This window comes from Schistocerca gregaria, chromosome 6 (genome assembly GCF_023897955.1).
Source record: "Schistocerca gregaria isolate iqSchGreg1 chromosome 6, iqSchGreg1.2, whole genome shotgun sequence".
In the NCBI taxonomy this organism is placed as follows: domain Eukaryota; kingdom Metazoa; phylum Arthropoda; class Insecta; order Orthoptera; family Acrididae; genus Schistocerca; species Schistocerca gregaria.
This window is the reverse complement of record NC_064925.1, coordinates 43,962,872-43,984,542: the sequence shown is the minus strand read 5'-3', so window position 1 is coordinate 43,984,542 and position 21,671 is coordinate 43,962,872.

Genomic DNA, 21,671 nt, shown 5'->3' with positions numbered 1-21,671 from the left:
ATTCCAACTTGGAAGCTTCGAGAGTTGCATAAAACTTGCATTGGTGCATCGCATTTAAGCTACTCATCCACCAGGTGATGCTCCATGGTTCCACTGCAGACCTTGCAGATAAGTAGGCTTAGACACTTAAGTTCTGAATGGCGACAAAATTTCTGGATTGTATTCTCATTAGGAAGCTTTGAGATGTACAGTAAACTTGCTTTGGTCCAACGGATTCATCCTACTGGTCCACTAGGTGATGCTCCATGGTTCCACTGCTGACCTTACAGATAAGTAGGCTTGGAGACTAAAGTTCTGAATTGCTACGAAATTTCTTTGTTGTATTCTCACTAGGAAGCTTCGAGAGGTACAGTAAAATTGCTTTGGTGGATCGGATTCCAGTTATTGGTCCACCTGGTGATGTTCCATAGTTCCAATGCTGACATTGCAGATAAGTAGGCTTGGAGACTAATGTTCTGAATTGCGACGAAACTACAGGGTTATATTCTCACTAGGAAGCTTTGAGAGTTATAGTAAACTTGCTTTGGTGCATCGGATTTAACATATTGGTCCACAGGTGATGCTCTATGGTTCCACTGCTGACCTTGCAGATAAGTAGGCTTGTAGACTGAAGTTAAGAATTGCGACGAAATTTCTTGATTATTTCTCAATACTAAGTTTCGAGAGTTATAGTACACGTGCTTTGGTGCATCAGATTCAAGCTACGGGTCCACTACGTGATGCTCCATGGTTCCACAGCAGACATTGCAGGTAAGTAGGATTGGAGACTAAAGTTCTGAATTGGGAAAAAATTTCTGGGTTACATTCTCACTAGGAAGCTTCGAGAGTAACAGTAATCTTGCTTTGGTGCATCGCATTTAACCTACAGATCTACCAGGTGATGCTCCATCGTTGCACTGCTGACCTTGCAGATAAGTAGGCTTGAGGACTAAAGTTCTGTATTGCGATGAAATTTCTGGATTATATTCTCACTACGAAGCTTCGAGAGTTACTGTAAACTTGCTTTGGTGCTTTGGATTCAAGCTACTGGTCCACCAGGTGATGCTCCATCCTTCCACTGCAGACCTAGCAGATAAGTAGGCTTGGACACTCAAGTTCTGAATTGCGACTTAATTTCTTGGTTACATTTTTACTGCGATGCTTCGAGAGCTACAGTAAACGTGCATTGGTGCTTTGGATTCAAGCTTCTGGTCCACCAGGTGATGCTCCAGGTTCCACCACTGACCTTGCCGATATGTAGGTTTAGAGGCTAAAGTTTTGAATTGCGATGAAAATTCTGGGTTATATTCCCACTAGGAAACTTCGAGAGTTACAGTAAACTTGCTTTGGTGCATCGGATTTAAGCTACTGGTCCACCAGGTATTGCTCCATGGTTCCACTGCTGACTTTGCAGACAAGGAGACTTGGAGACCTGAATTGCGATGAAATTTTTTGCTTACATTCCCACTAGGAAGCTTAGAGAGTTACAGTAAACTCACTTTGGTGCATCGGATTTAAGCTACTGGTCCACCAGGTGATGCTCCATGGATCCACTGCTGACCTTTCAGGTAAAGGAGTCTTGGAGACTCAAGTTCTGAATTGAGACGAAATTTCTGGGTTATATTCTCACTAGGAAGCTTCGAGAATTGCAGTAAACTTGCTTTGGTGCATGAGATTGAAGCTACTGGTCCACCAAGTGATGCTCCATGGTGCCACTGCTGACCTTTCTTATAAGTAGTCTGAAAGACCGAAGTTCAGAATTGGGACGATATTTCTGAGTTATATTCTCACTTGGAAGATTGAGAGTTACAGTAAACTTGCTTTGGTGCATCTGATTCAGGCTACTGGTCACATAAGTGATGCTCCAAGGTTCCACTGCTGACCTTGCTGATAAGTAGGCTTGGAGACTAACGTTCTGAATTGCGACAAAATTTCTGGTTTATATTCTCACTAGGAAACTTCGAGAGCTACAGTAAACTTTCTTTGGTACATCGGATTTAAACTACTGGCCCACCAGGTGATGCTCCATGGTTGTACTGCTGAGTTTGCAGACAAGTATTCTTGGAGACTAATGTTTTAATTGCGTGGAATTTACTGGGTTACATTCTCACTTGGAAGTTCGAGAGTTACAGTAAACTTGCTTTGATGCAACTGATTCAGGCTACTGGTCCCCCAAGTAATGCTATAAAGTTCCACAGCTGAAATTGCAGATACGTAGGCTTGGAGACTAAAGTTCTGTATTGCGAGAACATTTCTGGGTTACATTCCCACTAGGAAGCTTCCAGAATCACAACAAAAACTTGTGTTGGTGAATCGGATTTTTGCTACTGGTCCACCAGGAGATGCTCCCAGGTTCCACTGCTGACCTTGCTGATAAGTACGCTTGCAGACTAAAGTTCTGAATTGCGACGAAATTTCTGGTTTACATTGTCACTAGGAAGCTTCGAGAGCTACAGTAAACTTGCTTTTGTGCATTGGCTTTAAGCTACTGGCCCACCAGGTGATGTTCCATGGATCCACTGCTGACCTTGCAGATAATTACGTTTGGCGACTAAAGTTCTGAATTGCGACGAAACTTCTGGTTTACATTCTCACTAGGGAGCTTCGAGAGTTGTTGTAAACTTGCTTTGGTGAATCGGATTTGTCCTACATATCCACCAGGTGATGTTCCATGGTTAAACTGCTGACCTTGGAGATAAGTAGGCTTGGAGACTAAAGTTCTGAATTGCGAAGAAATTTCTGGGTTACATTTTCACTAGGAAGCTTCGAGAGTTACAGTAATCTTCCCTTGGTGCTTCGGAATTAAGCTATTGGTCCACCAAGTGATGCTCCGTGGTTCCACTGCTGACCTTGCAAGTGAGTAGTCTTGGAGTCTAAATTTCTGAATATCGATGACATTTCTGGGTTAAATTCTTACCAGGAAGCTTCGAGAGTTACAGTAATCTTGCTTTGGTGCTTCGGAATTAAGCTACTGGTCCACCACGTGATGCTCCATGGTTCCACTGCTGACCTTGCAAATAAGTAGGCTTGGAGACTAAAGTTGTGAATTCCGACGAGATTTCTGGGTTTCATTCTCACTAGGAAGCTTCGAGGGTTTCAGTAAACTTGCTTTGTTGCATCGGTATTAAACTACCGGTCCACCAGGTGATGCTCCATGGTTCCACTGCTGACCTTATAGATCAGTAGGCTTGGAGAGAAAAGTTCTGAAACGCGACGAAATTTCTGGTTTACATTGTCACTCGGAAGCTTCGAGAGTTATAGTAATCTTTCTTTGGTGCTTCGGAATTAAGCTACTGGTCCACCAAGTGATGCTCCGTGGTTCCACAGCTGACCTTGGAGGTGAGTAGGCTTGGAGTCTAAATATCTGAATATCGATGACATTTCTGGGTTAAATTCTTACCAGGAAGCTTCGAGAGTTACAGTAATCTTGCTTTGGTGCTTCGGAATTAAGCTACTAGTCCACCAGGTGATGCTCCATTTTTCCAGTGCTGACCTTGCAGATACGTAGGCTTAGAAACTAATGTTCTGAATTGCGAAGCAATTTCTGGGTTACATTCTCACTAGAAAGCTTCGAGAGTTACATTAAACTTGCTTTGGAGCATCTGATTTAACGTACTGGTCCACCAGGTGATGCTCCATGATTCCACTGCTGACCTTGCAGACAAGTAGTCTTGGAGACTAAAGTTCTGAAGTGAGATGAAATTTCTGGGTTATATCCTCATTACGAAGCTTCGAAAGTTGTAGAGAACTTGCTTTGGTGTATCGAATTTATGCTACTGGTCCACCAGGTGATGCTCCATGGTTCCACTGATGACCTTGCAGATAAGTAGGCTTGGAGACTAAATTTGTGAATTGCGACGAAATTTCTAGGTTTCATTCTCACTAGGAAGCTTCGAGAGTTGCAGTAAACTTATTTTGTTCCATCGGAATTAAGTTACTGGTCCACCAGGTGATGCTCCATGGTTCCACTGCTGACCTTGCAGATAAGTATGCTAGGAAACTATAGTTCTGAATTGCGACGAAATTTCTGGACTACATTTTCACTAGGAAGCTGCGAGAGTTACAGTAATCTTCCTTTGATGCATCAGATTCAAGTTACTGGTCCGCCAGGTGATGCTCCATTGTTCCACTGCTGATATTGCAGATTAGTAGGCTTGGAGACTAAAGTTCTGAATTGCGATGACATTTCTTTGCTACATTCTCACTTGGAAGCTTCGAGAGGTACAGTAAACTTGCTTTGGTGCATCGGATTCAAGCTACTAGCCCACAAGGTGATGCTCCACGGTTCCACTGTAGACCTTGCAGATAAGTAGGCCTGGAGTCTTATGTTCTGAATTGCGACGAAATTTCTGGTTTACATTCTCACTAGGGAGCTTCGAGAGTTGCTGTAAACTTGCTTTGGTGCTTCGGAAATAAGCTACTGGTCCACCAGGTGATGCTCCATGGTTCCACTGCTGACTTTGCAGATACTTAGGCTTGGACACTAATTTTCTGAATTGCAACGCAATTTCTGGGTTTCATTCTCACTAAGAAGCTTCAAGAGTTACAGTAAACTTACTTTGGTGGATCGGATTTGTGCTACTGGTCCACCAGGTGATGCTCCATGGTGACACTGCTGACCTTGCAGATAAGTAGGCTATGAAATTAAAGTTCTGAATTGCAATGATATTTCTGGGTTATATTGCAACTAGGAAGCTTCGAGACATAAAGTAAACTTACTTTCATTCATTGTATTTATACTACTGTTCCACCAGGAGATGCTCCATGGTTCCACTATTGATCTTGCAGATAAGTTGCCTTGGAGACTGAAGTTCTGAATTGCGACGAAACTTCTGGGTTATATTCTGAGTAGGAAGCTTCGGGAGTTACAGTAATCGTGCTTTGGTGCATCTAATTTAAGCTACTGGTACACCAAGTGAAGCTCCAAGGTTCCACTGCTTACCTTGCAATTACGTAGGCGTACAGCCTAAGGTTCTGAAATGTGTTGAAATTTCTGGGTTACCTTCTCACTAGGAAACTTCGAGAGCAACAGTGAACTTGATTTGTTGCATCGGATTTTAGCTACTGATCCACCGGTTGATGTTCCATGGTTCCACTGCTGACTAAAGTTCTGAAATGCGATGAAATTACCTGTTATATTCCCTCTAGGAAGCTTCGACAGTTACAGTATACCTGCTTTGGTGCATCGGATTCAAGCTTCTGGTCCATTATGTGATGCTCCATATTTCCACTGCTGACCTAGCAGATAAGTAGGCTTGCGGACTAAAATTCTGAATTTCGACGATATATCTGGGTTTTATTCTCACTAGGAAGCTTCGACAGTTACAGTTATCTTGTTTTCGTGCATCGGATTTAAGCTAGTGGTGCACCAGGGGATGCTCTATGGTTCCACTGCTGACCTTGAGATAAGTAGGCTTGGAGACTAAAGTTCTGAATTGCGACGAAATTTCTGGGTTATAATGTGACTAGGAAGCTTCGGGAGTTACAGTAATCTTCCTTTGGTGCATCGGATTTAAGCAACTGGTACACCAGGTGAAGCTCCAAGGTTCCACTGCTGACCTTGCAAGTAAGTAGGCGTACAGCCTAAAGTCCTGAAACGTGATGAAATTTCTGAGTTACATTCTCACTAGGAAGCTTCGAGAGCAATAGTGAACTTGCTTTGTTGCATCGGGTTTAAGCTATTGGCCTAAGGTTCCACTGCAGACTAAAGTTCGGAATTGCGATGAAATTTCTGAGTTATATTCCAACTTGGAAGCTTCGAGAGTTGCATAAAACTTGCATTGGTGCATCGCATTTAAGCTACTCATCCACCAGGTGATGCTCCATGGTTCCACTGCAGACCTTGCAGATAAGTAGGCTTAGACACTTAAGTTCTGAATGGCGACAAAATTTCTGGATTGTATTCTCATTAGGAAGCTTTGAGATGTACAGTAAACTTGCTTTGGTCCAACGGATTCATCCTACTGGTCCACTAGGTGATGCTCCATGGTTCCACTGCTGACCTTACAGATAAGTAGGCTTGGAGACTAAAGTTCTGAATTGCTACGAAATTTCTTTGTTGTATTCTCACTAGGAAGCTTCGAGAGGTACAGTAAAATTGCTTTGGTGGATCGGATTCCAGTTATTGGTCCACCTGGTGATGTTCCATAGTTCCAATGCTGACATTGCAGATAAGTAGGCTTGGAGACTAATGTTCTGAATTGCGACGAAACTACAGGGTTATATTCTCACTAGGAAGCTTCGAGAGTTATAGTAAACTTGCTTTGGTGCATCGGATTTAACATATTGGTCCACAGGTGATGCTCTATGGTTCCACTGCTGACCTTGCAGATAAGTAGGCTTGTAGACTGAAGTTAAGAATTGCGACGAAATTTCTTGATTATTTCTCAATACTAAGTTTCGAGAGTTATAGTACACGTGCTTTGGTGCATCAGATTCAAGCTACGGGTCCACTACGTGATGCTCCATGGTTCCACAGCAGACATTGCAGGTAAGTAGGATTGGAGACTAAAGTTCTGAATTGGGAAAAAATTTCTGGGTTACATTCTCACTAGGAAGCTTCGAGAGTAACAGTAATCTTGCTTTGGTGCATCGCATTTAACCTACAGATCTACCAGGTGATGCTCCATCGTTGCACTGCTGACCTTGCAGATAAGTAGGCTTGAGGACTAAAGTTCTGTATTGCGATGAAATTTCTGGATTATATTCTCACTACGAAGCTTCGAGAGTTACTGTAAACTTGCTTTGGTGCTTTGGATTCAAGCTACTGGTCCACCAGGTGATGCTCCATCCTTCCACTGCAGACCTAGCAGATAAGTAGGCTTGGACACTCAAGTTCTGAATTGCGACTTAATTTCTTGGTTACATTTTTACTGCGATGCTTCGAGAGCTACAGTAAACGTGCATTGGTGCTTTGGATTCAAGCTTCTGGTCCACCAGGTGATGCTCCAGGTTCCACCACTGACCTTGCCGATATGTAGGTTTAGAGGCTAAAGTTTTGAATTGCGATGAAAATTCTGGGTTATATTCCCACTAGGAAACTTCGAGAGTTACAGTAAACTTGCTTTGGTGCATCGGATTTAAGCTACTGGTCCACCAGGTATTGCTCCATGGTTCCACTGCTGACTTTGCAGACAAGGAGACTTGGAGACCTGAATTGCGATGAAATTTTTTGCTTACATTCCCACTAGGAAGCTTAGAGAGTTACAGTAAACTCACTTTGGTGCATCGGATTTAAGCTACTGGTCCACCAGGTGATGCTCCATGGATCCACTGCTGACCTTTCAGGTAAAGGAGTCTTGGAGACTCAAGTTCTGAATTGAGACGAAATTTCTGGGTTATATTCTCACTAGGAAGCTTCGAGAATTGCAGTAAACTTGCTTTGGTGCATGAGATTGAAGCTACTGGTCCACCAAGTGATGCTCCATGGTGCCACTGCTGACCTTTCTTATAAGTAGTCTGAAAGACCGAAGTTCAGAATTGGGACGATATTTCTGAGTTATATTCTCACTTGGAAGATTGAGAGTTACAGTAAACTTGCTTTGGTGCATCTGATTCAGGCTACTGGTCACATAAGTGATGCTCCAAGGTTCCACTGCTGACCTTGCTGATAAGTAGGCTTGGAGACTAACGTTCTGAATTGCGACAAAATTTCTGGTTTATATTCTCACTAGGAAACTTCGAGAGCTACAGTAAACTTTCTTTGGTACATCGGATTTAAACTACTGGCCCACCAGGTGATGCTCCATGGTTGTACTGCTGAGTTTGCAGACAAGTATTCTTGGAGACTAATGTTTTAATTGCGTGGAATTTACTGGGTTACATTCTCACTTGGAAGTTCGAGAGTTACAGTAAACTTGCTTTGATGCAACTGATTCAGGCTACTGGTCCCCCAAGTAATGCTATAAAGTTCCACAGCTGAAATTGCAGATACGTAGGCTTGGAGACTAAAGTTCTGTATTGCGAGAACATTTCTGGGTTACATTCCCACTAGGAAGCTTCCAGAATCACAACAAAAACTTGTGTTGGTGAATCGGATTTTTGCTACTGGTCCACCAGGAGATGCTCCCAGGTTCCACTGCTGACCTTGCTGATAAGTACGCTTGCAGACTAAAGTTCTGAATTGCGACGAAATTTCTGGTTTACATTGTCACTAGGAAGCTTCGAGAGCTACAGTAAACTTGCTTTTGTGCATTGGCTTTAAGCTACTGGCCCACCAGGTGATGTTCCATGGATCCACTGCTGACCTTGCAGATAATTACGTTTGGCGACTAAAGTTCTGAATTGCGACGAAACTTCTGGTTTACATTCTCACTAGGGAGCTTCGAGAGTTGTTGTAAACTTGCTTTGGTGAATCGGATTTGTCCTACATATCCACCAGGTGATGTTCCATGGTTAAACTGCTGACCTTGGAGATAAGTAGGCTTGGAGACTAAAGTTCTGAATTGCGAAGAAATTTCTGGGTTACATTTTCACTAGGAAGCTTCGAGAGTTACAGTAATCTTCCCTTGGTGCTTCGGAATTAAGCTATTGGTCCACCAAGTGATGCTCCGTGGTTCCACTGCTGACCTTGCAAGTGAGTAGTCTTGGAGTCTAAATTTCTGAATATCGATGACATTTCTGGGTTAAATTCTTACCAGGAAGCTTCGAGAGTTACAGTAATCTTGCTTTGGTGCTTCGGAATTAAGCTACTGGTCCACCACGTGATGCTCCATGGTTCCACTGCTGACCTTGCAAATAAGTAGGCTTGGAGACTAAAGTTGTGAATTCCGACGAGATTTCTGGGTTTCATTCTCACTAGGAAGCTTCGAGGGTTTCAGTAAACTTGCTTTGTTGCATCGGTATTAAACTACCGGTCCACCAGGTGATGCTCCATGGTTCCACTGCTGACCTTATAGATCAGTAGGCTTGGAGAGAAAAGTTCTGAAACGCGACGAAATTTCTGGTTTACATTGTCACTCGGAAGCTTCGAGAGTTATAGTAATCTTTCTTTGGTGCTTCGGAATTAAGCTACTGGTCCACCAAGTGATGCTCCGTGGTTCCACAGCTGACCTTGGAGGTGAGTAGGCTTGGAGTCTAAATATCTGAATATCGATGACATTTCTGGGTTAAATTCTTACCAGGAAGCTTCGAGAGTTACAGTAATCTTGCTTTGGTGCTTCGGAATTAAGCTACTAGTCCACCAGGTGATGCTCCATTTTTCCAGTGCTGACCTTGCAGATACGTAGGCTTAGAAACTAATGTTCTGAATTGCGAAGCAATTTCTGGGTTACATTCTCACTAGAAACCTTCGAGAGTTACATTAAACTTGCTTTGGAGCATCTGATTTAACGTACTGGTCCACCAGGTGATGCTCCATGATTCCACTGCTGACCTTGCAGACAAGTAGTCTTGGAGACTAAAGTTCTGAAGTGAGATGAAATTTCTGGGTTATATCCTCATTACGAAGCTTCGAAAGTTGTAGAGAACTTGCTTTGGTGTATCGAATTTATGCTACTGGTTCACCAGGTGATGCTCCATGGTTCCACTGATGACCTTGCAGATAAGTAGGCTTGGAGACTAAATTTGTGAATTGCGACGAAATTTCTAGGTTTCATTCTCACTAGGAAGCTTCGAGAGTTGCAGTAAACTTATTTTGTTCCATCGGAATTAAGTTACTGGTCCACCAGGTGATGCTCCATGGTTCCACTGCTGACCTTGCTGATAAGTACGCTTGCAGACTAAAGTTCTGAATTGCGACGAAATTTCTGGTTTACATTGTCACTAGGAAGCTTCGAGAGCTACAGTAAACTTGCTTTTGTGCATTGGCTTTAAGCTACTGGCCCACCAGGTGATGTTCCATGGATCCACTGCTGACCTTGCAGATAATTACGTTTGGCGACTAAAGTTCTGAATTGCGACGAAACTTCTGGTTTACATTCTCACTAGGGAGCTTCGAGAGTTGTTGTAAACTTGCTTTGGTGAATCGGATTTGTCCTACATATCCACCAGGTGATGTTCCATGGTTAAACTGCTGACCTTGGAGATAAGTAGGCTTGGAGACTAAAGTTCTGAATTGCGAAGAAATTTCTGGGTTACATTTTCACTAGGAAGCTTCGAGAGTTACAGTAATCTTCCCTTGGTGCTTCGGAATTAAGCTATTGGTCCACCAAGTGATGCTCCGTGGTTCCACTGCTGACCTTGCAAGTGAGTAGTCTTGGAGTCTAAATTTCTGAATATCGATGACATTTCTGGGTTAAATTCTTACCAGGAAGCTTCGAGAGTTACAGTAATCTTGCTTTGGTGCTTCGGAATTAAGCTACTGGTCCACCACGTGATGCTCCATGGTTCCACTGCTGACCTTGCAAATAAGTAGGCTTGGAGACTAAAGTTGTGAATTCCGACGAGATTTCTGGGTTTCATTCTCACTAGGAAGCTTCGAGGGTTTCAGTAAACTTGCTTTGTTGCATCGGTATTAAACTACCGGTCCACCAGGTGATGCTCCATGGTTCCACTGCTGACCTTATAGATCAGTAGGCTTGGAGAGAAAAGTTCTGAAACGCGACGAAATTTCTGGTTTACATTGTCACTCGGAAGCTTCGAGAGTTATAGTAATCTTTCTTTGGTGCTTCGGAATTAAGCTACTGGTCCACCAAGTGATGCTCCGTGGTTCCACAGCTGACCTTGGAGGTGAGTAGGCTTGGAGTCTAAATATCTGAATATCGATGACATTTCTGGGTTAAATTCTTACCAGGAAGCTTCGAGAGTTACAGTAATCTTGCTTTGGTGCTTCGGAATTAAGCTACTAGTCCACCAGGTGATGCTCCATTTTTCCAGTGCTGACCTTGCAGATACGTAGGCTTAGAAACTAATGTTCTGAATTGCGAAGCAATTTCTGGGTTACATTCTCACTAGAAAGCTTCGAGAGTTACATTAAACTTGCTTTGGAGCATCTGATTTAACGTACTGGTCCACCAGGTGATGCTCCATGATTCCACTGCTGACCTTGCAGACAAGTAGTCTTGGAGACTAAAGTTCTGAAGTGAGATGAAATTTCTGGGTTATATCCTCATTACGAAGCTTCGAAAGTTGTAGAGAACTTGCTTTGGTGTATCGAATTTATGCTACTGGTCCACCAGGTGAAGCTCCATGGTTCCACTGATGACCTTGCAGGTAAGTGGGCTTGGAAACTAAAGTTCTGAATTGCGACGAAATTTCTGGGTTACATACTCACTAGGAAGCTTGGAGAGTTAAGGTAAACTCCCTTTGGAGCATCGGATTTAAGCAACTGCTCCACCAGGTGATGCTCCATGGTTCCACTGCAGACCTTGCAGATAAGTAGTCTTGGAGAGAAAAGTTCGGAATTGCGACGGAATTTATGGTTTACATTCTCACTAGGGAGCGTCGAGAGTTACAGTAAACTTGCTTTGGTAAATCGGATTTGTGCTACTGGTCCACCAGGTGATGCTCTATGGTTCAGCTGCTAACCTTGGAGATTTGAAGGCTTGGAGACTAAAGTTCTTAATTGCGACAAAATTTCTGTGTTACATTTTCACTAGGAACCTTCGAGGGTTACAGTAAACTTGCTTTGGTGCTTCGGAAATAAGCTACTGGTCCAGCAGGCGATACTCCATGGTTCCACTGCTGACCTTGCAGATAAGTAGGCTTGGAGACTAAATTTGTGAATTGCGACGAAATTTCTAGGTTTCATTCTCACTAGGAAGCTTCGAGAGTTGCAGTAAACTTATTTTGTTCCATCGGAATTAAGTTACTGGTCCACCAGGTGATGCTCCATGGTTCCTCTGCTGACCTTGCAGATATGTAGGGTTGGAGAATAAAGTTCTAAATTGTGACGAAATTTATGGGTTATATTCTCACTAGGACGATTCGTGAGTTACAGCAAACTTGCTTTGGTGCATAGGATTTAAGCTACTTTTCCAACTTTTGATGCTCCATGATTACACTGCTGACCTTGCAGATAAGTAGGCCTGGAGACTAAAGTTCTGAATTGCGCCGAAATTTCTGGGTTATATTCCCACTAGGAAGCTTCGAGAGTTACAGTACTCATACTTTTGTGCATCGGATTTAACCTACTGGTCCACCAGGTGATGCTCCATAGTAGCACTGCTGACCTTGTAGCTAAGTAGGATTGGAGACTAAAGTTCTGAATTGCGACGATATTTCTGTTTTATATTCTCACTAGGAAGCTTTGAGAGTTACATAAAACTTGCTTTGATGCATCGGATTTTCGCAACTGATCCAGCAGTAGATGCTCCATGGTTCCACTGCTGACGTTGCAGATAAGTTGGCTTGAAGAGTAAAGTTCTGAATTGCGACGAAATTTCTAGGATGTATTCTCACTAGGGAGCTTCGAAAGTTACAGTAAACTTGCATTGGTTCATCGGTTTCAAGCTAGAGGTGTACCAGGTGATGCCCCATGGTTCCACGTCTGACCTTGCAGATAAGTAGGCTTGGAGACTCAAGTTCTGAATTGCGTAGAAATTTCTAGGTAGTATTCTCACTAAGAAGCTTCAAAAGTTACAGTAAACTTGCTTTGGTGCATCGGAATCAAGCTATTGGTAAACCAGGTGAGGCTCCATGGTTACACTGCTGACCTTGCTGATAAGAGGGCTTGGAATCTAAACTTCTGAATGGCTACGAAATTTCTGGATCACATTCTCACTAGGAAGCTTCGAGAGTTACAGTTATCTTGCTTTATCGCATCGCATTCAAGCTACTGGTCCACCAATTGATGCTCCATGGTTCCACTGCTGATCATCCAGGTAAGTGGGCTTTGACACTAACATTTAGATTTGCGACGAAATTTCTGGATTCCATTTTCGCTATGAAGCTTCGAGAGATACAGTAAATTTGCTATTGTGCATCCGATTAGAGCTACTGGTCCACCAGGTGATGCTCCTTGATTCCACAGCTGACCTTGCAGATAAGTTGGCTTGGAGACTAATGTTATGAATTGCGACGAACTTTCTGGGTTAAATTCTCACTAGGAAGCTTCAGGAGTTTCATAAAACTTCCTTTGGTGCATCGGATTTAAGCTACTGGTCCACCAGGTGATGCTCCATGGTTCCTCTGCTGACCTTGCAGATAAGTAGGATTAGAGTTTAAAGTTCAGAATTGCGACGAAATTTCTGGATTACATTCTCACTAGGAAGCTTCGAGAGTTACAGTAAACTTGCTTTGGTGCATCGGATTTAAGCTACTTTTCCATCATTTGATGCTCCATGGTATCAATGCTCATCTTGGAGATAAGTATTCTCGGAGAGCAAAGTTCTGAATTGCGATGAAATCTCTGGATTATATTCTCACTAAGAAGTTTCGAGAGTTACAGTTAACTTGCTTGCGTGCATCGGATTGGAGCTATTGGTCCACCAGTTGATGCTCCATGGTTTGCCTGCTGAACTCGCAGATAAGTATGGTTTTATACTGTAGTTTCGAATTGAGACGAGATTTCTGATTTACATTCTCACTAGGAAGCTTCGAGAGTTACATTAAACTTTCTTTGGAGCATCAGATTTAAGACACCAGGTGAAGCTCCATGATTCCACTGCTGACCTTGCAGATAAGTAGGCTTGGAGACAAAATCTCTCAATTGCCACGAAATTTCTGGATTATATTCTTACAAGGAAGCTTTGAGAGTTACAGTAAACCTGCTTTGGTGCATCGGATTTAAGCAACAGGTATACCAGGTAAGGCTCCATGGTTCCACAGCTAACCTTGCACATATGTAGGACCGGAGACTAAAGTTCTGAATTTGGACCAATTTCTGGGCATTATTCTCTGTATTAAGCTTCGAGAGTTGCAGTGCACGTGCTTTGGTGCATCGGACTTAAGCTACTGGTCCACCAGGTGAGGCTCTATGGTTCCACTGCTGACCTTGCAGATAAGTATGTTTGGAGACTAAAGTTCTGAATTGCGACTTAATTTCTGGGTTACATTCTCACTAGTAAGCTTCGACAGCTAAAGTAAACTTGCTTCGGTGGACGGTTTCAAGCTACTTGTCCACCAGGTGATGCTCCATGTTTTTACTGCTGACCTTGCAGACAAGTAGGCATGGAGACTATTGTTCTGAATTTTGATGAAATTTCTGGCTTGTATTCTCACTAGGAAGCTTCGAGAGTTACAGTAAACTTGCTTGGGTTCATTGGATTGGAGCTATTGGTCCACGAAGTGATGCGCCATGGTTTGCCTGCTGAACTCGCAAATAAGTATGGTTTTAGACTGTAGTTTCGAATTGAGACGAAATTTCTGATTTACATTCTCACTAGGAAGCTTCGAGAGTTAAGGTAAACTTTCTTTGGTGCATCAGATTTAAGCTACCAGGTGAAGCTCCATGGTTCCACTGCTGACCTTGCAGATAAGTAGGCTTGGAGACTAAATTTCTCAATTGCCACGAAATTTCTGGATTACATTCTCACAAGGAAGCTTTGAGAGTTACAGTAATCGTGCTTTGGTGCATCGGATTTAAGCTACAGGTATACCAGGTAAGTCTCCATGGTTCCACAGCTGACCTTGCACATATGTAGGACCGGAGACTAAAGTTCTGAATTGCTACCAAATTTCTGGGTTACATTCTCACTAGGAAGCTTCGACAGCTAAAGTAAACTTGCTTCGGTGGACGGATTCAAGCTACTTGTCCACCAGGTGATGCTCCATGTTTCTACTGCTGACCTTGCAGACAAGTAGGCATGGAGACTATTGTTCTGGATTTTGATGAAATTTCAATCTTATATTATCACTAGGCAATTCGAGAGTTACTGTAAACTTGCTTTGGGGCATCGGATTTAAGCTACTTGTCCACCAGGTGAGGCTCCATGGTTCCACTGCTGACCTTGCAGATAAATAGGCTTGGAGACGAAAGTTCTGAATTGTGACAAAATTTCTGGGTTACATTCTCACTAGGAAGCTTAGAGAGTTACAGTACCGTTGCTTTGGTTCATCGCAATTATCCTACTGGTCCACCTGGTGATGCTCCGTGTTTGCACTGCTGACCTTGCAGATGAGTAGTATTAAAGACTAAAGTTCTGAATTGCGACAATATTTCTTTGATATATTCTCATTAGAAAGCTTCGAGAGTTACAGTAAACTTGCATTGCTGCATGGGATTTAAGCTATGTTCCACAACGTAATGCTCCATGGTCCCACTGCTGACCTTGCAAACAAGTAGGCTCGGAGACCAAAGTTCTGAATTGCGATGAAATTCCTGGGTTTCATTCCCATTAGGAAGCATCGAGAGTTACAGTACAGTTGCTTTGGTGCATCGGATGTAACCTACAGGTCCACCAGGTGATGCTTCATGGTTTCACTGCTAAAATTGCAGATTAATAGTTAAGGAGACTAATGTTCTGAATTGTGAAGTAATTTCTCTCTTATATTCTCACCGGGAAGCTTCGAGAATCACAGTAAACTTGCTTGGGTGCATCGGATTGAAGCTACTGGTCCACCCGCTGATGCTCCATGGTTCCATTGATGAACTCGCAGATAAGTATGGTTGGAGACTATAATTCCGAATTGCGTCGAAATTTCTGTGTTTCATTCTCACTAGGAAGCTTTGAGAGTTACAGTACACTTGCTTTGGTGCATTGGATTTAAGATACTGGTCAACCAGATGATGCTCCTTGATTCCACTATTGACCTTGCAGATAAGTAGGCTTGGAGACTAAAGTTCTGAATTGTGACAAACTTTCTGGGTTACATACACACTAGGAAGCTTAGAGAGTTACAGTACAGTTGCTGTGGTTCATCGCATTTAACCTATTGGTCCACCAGATGATGTTCCATGGTTCCATTGCTGAACTCGCAGATAAGTAGGGTTGGAGAATATAATTACGAATTGCGTCGATATTTCTGGGTTACATTCTCACTAGGATGTTGGAGAGACACAGTAAATTTGCTTTGGTGCATCAGATTCATGCTACTGGTCCAACAGATAATGCTTCATGTTTCCAATGCTGAAATTGCAGGTAAGTAGGCTTGAAGACCAAAGTTTTGAATTTCGACTACATTTCTGGGTTACATTCTCACTAGGAAGCTTCGAGAGTTATAGTAAACTGGCTTTGGTGATTCTGATTTGTGCTACTGGTCCTCCAGGTAATGCTCCATGGTTCCACTGCTCACCTTGCAGATAAGTTGGCTTGGAGACTAAACTTCTGAATTGCGACGAATTTTCTGTGTTACAATCTCACTAGGTAAGCTTCAAGAGTTACAGTAATCTAGCTTTTGTGCATCGGATTTATGCTACAGGTCCACCAGGCGATGATCCATGGTTCCGCTGCTGACCTTGCAGATAAGTATGCTTTAAGACTAAAGTTCTAAATTGCGGCGACATTTCTGGGTTATATTCTAACTAGGAAGCTTCGAGAGTTACAGTAAACTTAGTTTGGTGCATCGCATATAAGCTTCTGGTATACCAGGTGATGCTACAAGGTTCCACTGCTAACCTTGCAAATAAGTAGACTTGAAGACTAAAGTTGTGAATTGCGATGAAATTTCTGTGTTATATTCCCACTAGGAAGCTGCGAGAGTTTCTGTTAACTTGCATTGGTGCTAAGGATTCAAGCTACTGGTCCACCAGGCGATGCTCCATGGTTCCACTGCTGACCTTGCAAATATGTAGGCTTGAAGACTAAAGTTCTGAATTGCGATGAAATTTCTGTGTTATATTTCCACTAGAAAGCTGCGAGAGTTACAGTTAACTTGCTTTGGTGCTTAGGATTCAAGCTACTACTCCACCAGGTGATGCTCCTTGGTTCCACTGCTGACCTTGCAGATAAGTAGGCTTGGAGACTAAACTACTGAATTACCCCGCAATTTCTGGGTTTCATTCTCACTAGGAAGTTTGAGTGTGACAGTAAATTAGCTTTGGTGCATCGGATACATGCTACTGGTCCAACATGGTATACTACATGGTTCTACTGCTAAAATTGCAGATAAGTAGGCTTGAAGACTAAAGTTCTCAACTGCGACGACATTTCTGGATTACATTTTCACTAGGAAATCTCGAGAGTTATAGTAAACTTGCTTTGATGAATTTGATTTGTGCTACTGGTCCACCAGGTGATGCACCATGGTTCCACTGCTGACCTTGCTAATAAGTAGGCTTGGAGACTAGACTTCTGAATTGTTACGAAATTTCTGCGTTACATTCTCACTAGGTAGGCTTCGAGAGTTACAGTAATCTTGCTTTTGTGCATCGGATTTGTGCTACTGGTCCACCAGGTGATGCTCCATGGTTCCACTGCTGACCTTGCTAATAAGTAGGCTTGGAGACTAGACTTCTGAATTGCGACGAAATTTCTGCGTTACATTCTCACTAGGTAGGCTTCGAGAGTTACAGTAATCTTGCTTTTGTGCATCGGATTTGTGCTACTGGTCCACCAGGTGATGCTCCATGGTTCCACTGCTGACCTTGCAGATAAGTAGGCTTGGAGACTAAACTTCTGAATTGCGGCGAAATTTCTGGGTTATATTCTCACTGGGAAGATTCAAGAGGTACAGTAAACTTGCTTTCGTGCATCAGATTTAAGCTACTTGTCCACCAGGTAATGCTCAATGGTTCCATTGCTAAACTTGCAAATAAGTAGGCTTGAAGACCAAAGTTTTGAATTGCGATGAAATTTCTGGGTACCATTCTCACTAGGAAGTTCGAGAGTTACAGTAAATTTGCTTTGGTGCATAGGATTTAAGCTACTTGCCCACGAGGTGATGTCCCATGGATCCACTGCTGACCTTGCAGATAAGTAGGCTTGGAAACTAAATTTCTGAAATGCGACGAAATTCTGCGTTACATTCTCACTAGGTAAGCTTCGAGAGTTACAGTAATCTTGCTTTTGTGCATCGGATTTATGCTACAGGTCCACCAGGGGATGCTCCATGGTTCCACTGCTGACCTTGCAGATAAGTAGGCATGGAGACTAAAGTTCTGAATTGCCCCGAAATTTCTGGGTTATACTCTCACTAGGAAGTTCGAGAGTTACAGTAAATTTGCTTTGGTGCAACGGATTCATGCTACTGGCGCAACAGGTGTTGCTCCATGGTTCCACTGCTGAAATTGCAGGTATGTAGGCTTGAAGACTAAAGTTCTGAGTTGCTACGACATTTCTGTGTTACATTGTCATTAGGAAGCTTCGAGAGTTATAATAAACTTCCTTTGGTGAATCGGATATGTGGTACTGGTCCACGAGGTGATGCTCCATGGTTCCACTGCTGCCTTGCAGATATGTTGGCTTGGAGACTAAACTTCTGAATTGCGACGATATTTCTGGATTACATTCTCACTAGGAAGCTTCGAGAGTTATAGTAAACTAGCTTTGGTGCATCGGATTTAAGCTATTAGCCCACCAGCTGATGCTCCGTGGTTCCACTGATGACCTTGCGGTTAAGTACGCATGGAGATTAAAGTTCTGAATTGCGACAAATTTTCTAGTTATATTCTCACTAGGAGACTTCGAGAGTTACAGTAATCTTGCTTTTGTGCATCGGATTTGTGCTACTGGTCCACCAAGAAATGCTCCTTGGTTCCACTGCTGACCTTGCAGATAAGTAGGCTTGGAGACTAAACTTTTGAATTGTGACATAATTTCTGGGTTACATTCTCACTAGGATGCTTCGAGAGTTACAGTAATCTTACTTTTGTGCATCGGATTTATGCTACTGGTCCACCAGGTGATGTTCCATGGTTCCACTGCTGACCTTGCAGATAAGTAGGCTTGGAGACTAATGTTCTGAATTCCGACGAACTTTCTGAGTTATATTCCCACTAGGAAGCTTCGTGAGTTGCAGAAAACTTCCTTTCGTGCATCGGATTTATGCTACTGGTCCACCAGTTAATGCCGCATGGTTCCACTGCAGACCTTGAAGATAGTAGTCTTGGAGACTAAAGTTCTGAACTGCGAAGAAATTTCTAGGTTAAATTCTCACTAGGAAGCTTCGACAGCTACAATAAACCTGCTTTGGTGCATCGGATTCATGCTTCTGGTCCACCAGGTGACGCTCTATTATTCAACTGCTGACCTTGCCGATAAGTAGGCTTCTAGACTAAAGTTCAGAATTGCGCTGACGTTTATGGGTTATATTAACCCTACTACGGTTCGAGAGTTATAGTAAACTGTCTTTGGTGCATCGGATTTAAGCTACTGGCCCACCAGGCGATGCTCCATGGTTCTACTGCTGACCTTGCAGACAAGTATTCTTGGAGACTAATGTTTGAATTGCGTGGAATTTTCTGGGTTACATTCTCACTTGGAAGTTCGAGAGTTACTTGCTTTGATGCATCTGATTCAGGCAACTGGTCCCCCAAGTAATGCTCCAAGGTTCCACAGCTGAAATTGCAGATACATAGGCTTGGAGACTAAGGTTCTGAATTGCGTCGACATTTCTGGGTTACATTCCCACTAGGAAGCTTCCAGAATTACAGTAAACTTGTGTTGGTGAATCGGATTTTTGCTACTGGTCCACCAGGAGATGCTCCCAGGTTCCACTGCTGACCTTGCTGATCAGTAGGCGTGCAGACTAAAGTTCTGAATTGCGACGAAATTTCTGGTTTACATTGTCACTAGGAAGCTTCGAGAGCTACAGCAAACTTGCTTTGGTGCATTGAATTTAAGCTACTGGCCCACCAAGTGAGGTTCCATGGATCCACTGCTGACCTAGCAGATAATTACGTTTGGCGACTAAAGTTCTGAAGTGCGACGAAATTTCTGGTTTACATTCTCACGAGGCAGCTACGAGAGTTACCGTAAACTTGCTTTGACGACTCGGATTTAAGCTACTGGTCCACCAGGTGATGCTCCATGGTTCCACTGCTGACCATTGAGATAAGTAGGCTTGGAGACTAAAGTTCTGCATTGAGACGAAATTTCTGTGTAATATTGTCACTAGGAAGCTTCGAGAATTGCAGTAAACGTTCTTTGGTGTATCGGATTTAAGCTCTTGGTCCACCAAGTGATGCTCCATGGTCCACTGCTGACCTTGCAGATAATTAGGCTTGGAGACTAAAGTTCTGAATTGAGACGAAATTTCTGGGTTACATTCTCACTAGGAAGCTTCGGGAGTTACAGTACACTTGCTTTAGTGCACCGGATTTAACCTACTGGTCCACCAGTTGATGCTCCGTGGATCCACTGCCGACCTTGCAGATAAGTAGTCTTGGAGACTAAAGTTGTGAATTGGGGCGAAATTTCTGGGTTACATTCTCACTAGGAAGCTTCGGGAGCTACAGAAAACTTGCTTTGGTGTATAGGATTTAAGTTACTGGTCCACCAGGTGATGCTCCATTGTTCCACTGCTGATCTTCCTGATAAGTAGGCTTGGAGATTAAAGTTGCGAATTGGGACGAAATTTCTTTGTTTCATTCTCACTAGGAGGCTTCGAGAGTTGCAGTAAAGTTGCTTTTGTGCATCGGATATAAGCCACTGGTCCACCACGTGATGTTCCATGGTTCCACTGCTGACCTTGGAGATAGGTAGGCTTGGACACTAAAGTTCTGAATTGCGACAAAATTTCTGGATTACTTTTCACAAGGAAGCTTCGAGAGTTACAGTTAACTTGTCTTGGTGCTTCGGAATTATGCTATTTGTCCACCAGGCGCTGCTCCATGGTTCCACTGCTGACCTTGCGGATACGTAGGCTTTTACACTAATTTTCTGAATTGCAACGCAATTTCTGGGTTTCATTCTTACTAGGAAGCTTCAAGAGTTACATCGGATTAAACGTACTGGTCCAACGGGTGATGCTCCACGGTGACACTGCTGACTTTGCAGATAAGTAGGATTATAGACTAATGTTGTAAATTGCGACGAAATTTCTGGGTTTCATTCTCACTAGGAAGCTTCGAGAGTTGCAGTAAACTTATTTTGTTCCATCGGAATTTAGCTACTGGTCCACGAAGTGATGCTCCGTGGTTTCACTGCTGACCTTGCAGGTGAGAGGCTTGGAGTCCAAATTTCTGAATATCGATGACATTTCTGGGTTAAATTCTTACCAGGAAGCTTAGAGAGTTACAGTAATCTTGCTTTTGTGCTTCGGAATTAAGCTGCTGGTCCACCAGGTGATGCTCCATGGTTCCACTGCTGACTTTGCAGATAAGTAGGTTTGGAGACTAAAGTTGTGAATTCCGACGAGATTTCTGGGTTTCATTCTCACTAGGAAGCTTCGAGAGTTTCAGTAATCTTGCTTTGTTTCATCGGTATTAAACTACCGTTCCACCAGGTGATGCTCCATGGTTCCACTGCTGACCTTGCAGATAAGTGTGCTTGGAGACAAACATTCTGAATTGCGACGACATTTCTCGGTTACATTCTCACTAGGAACCTTAGACTTACAGTAAACTTGGTTTGGTGAATCAGATGTGTGCTACATGTCCACCAGGTGTTGCTCCATGGTTCCACTTCTGACCTTGCAGATAAGTAGGCTTGGAGAGAAAAGTTCTCAAAGGCGACGAAATTTCTGGTTTACATTGCCACTAGGGAGCCTCGAGAGCTACAGTAAACTTGTTTTGGTGCATTGGATTTAAGCTTCTGGCTCTCCAGGTGGTGCTCCATGGATCCACTGCCGACCTACCAGATAAGTACGCTTGGAGACTAAAGTTCTGATTTGCGAAGAAATTTCTGGGTTACATTTTCACTAGGAAGCTTCGAGAGTTATAGTAAACTTTCTTTGGTTCTTCGGAATTAAGCTACTAGTTCACCGGGTGACGC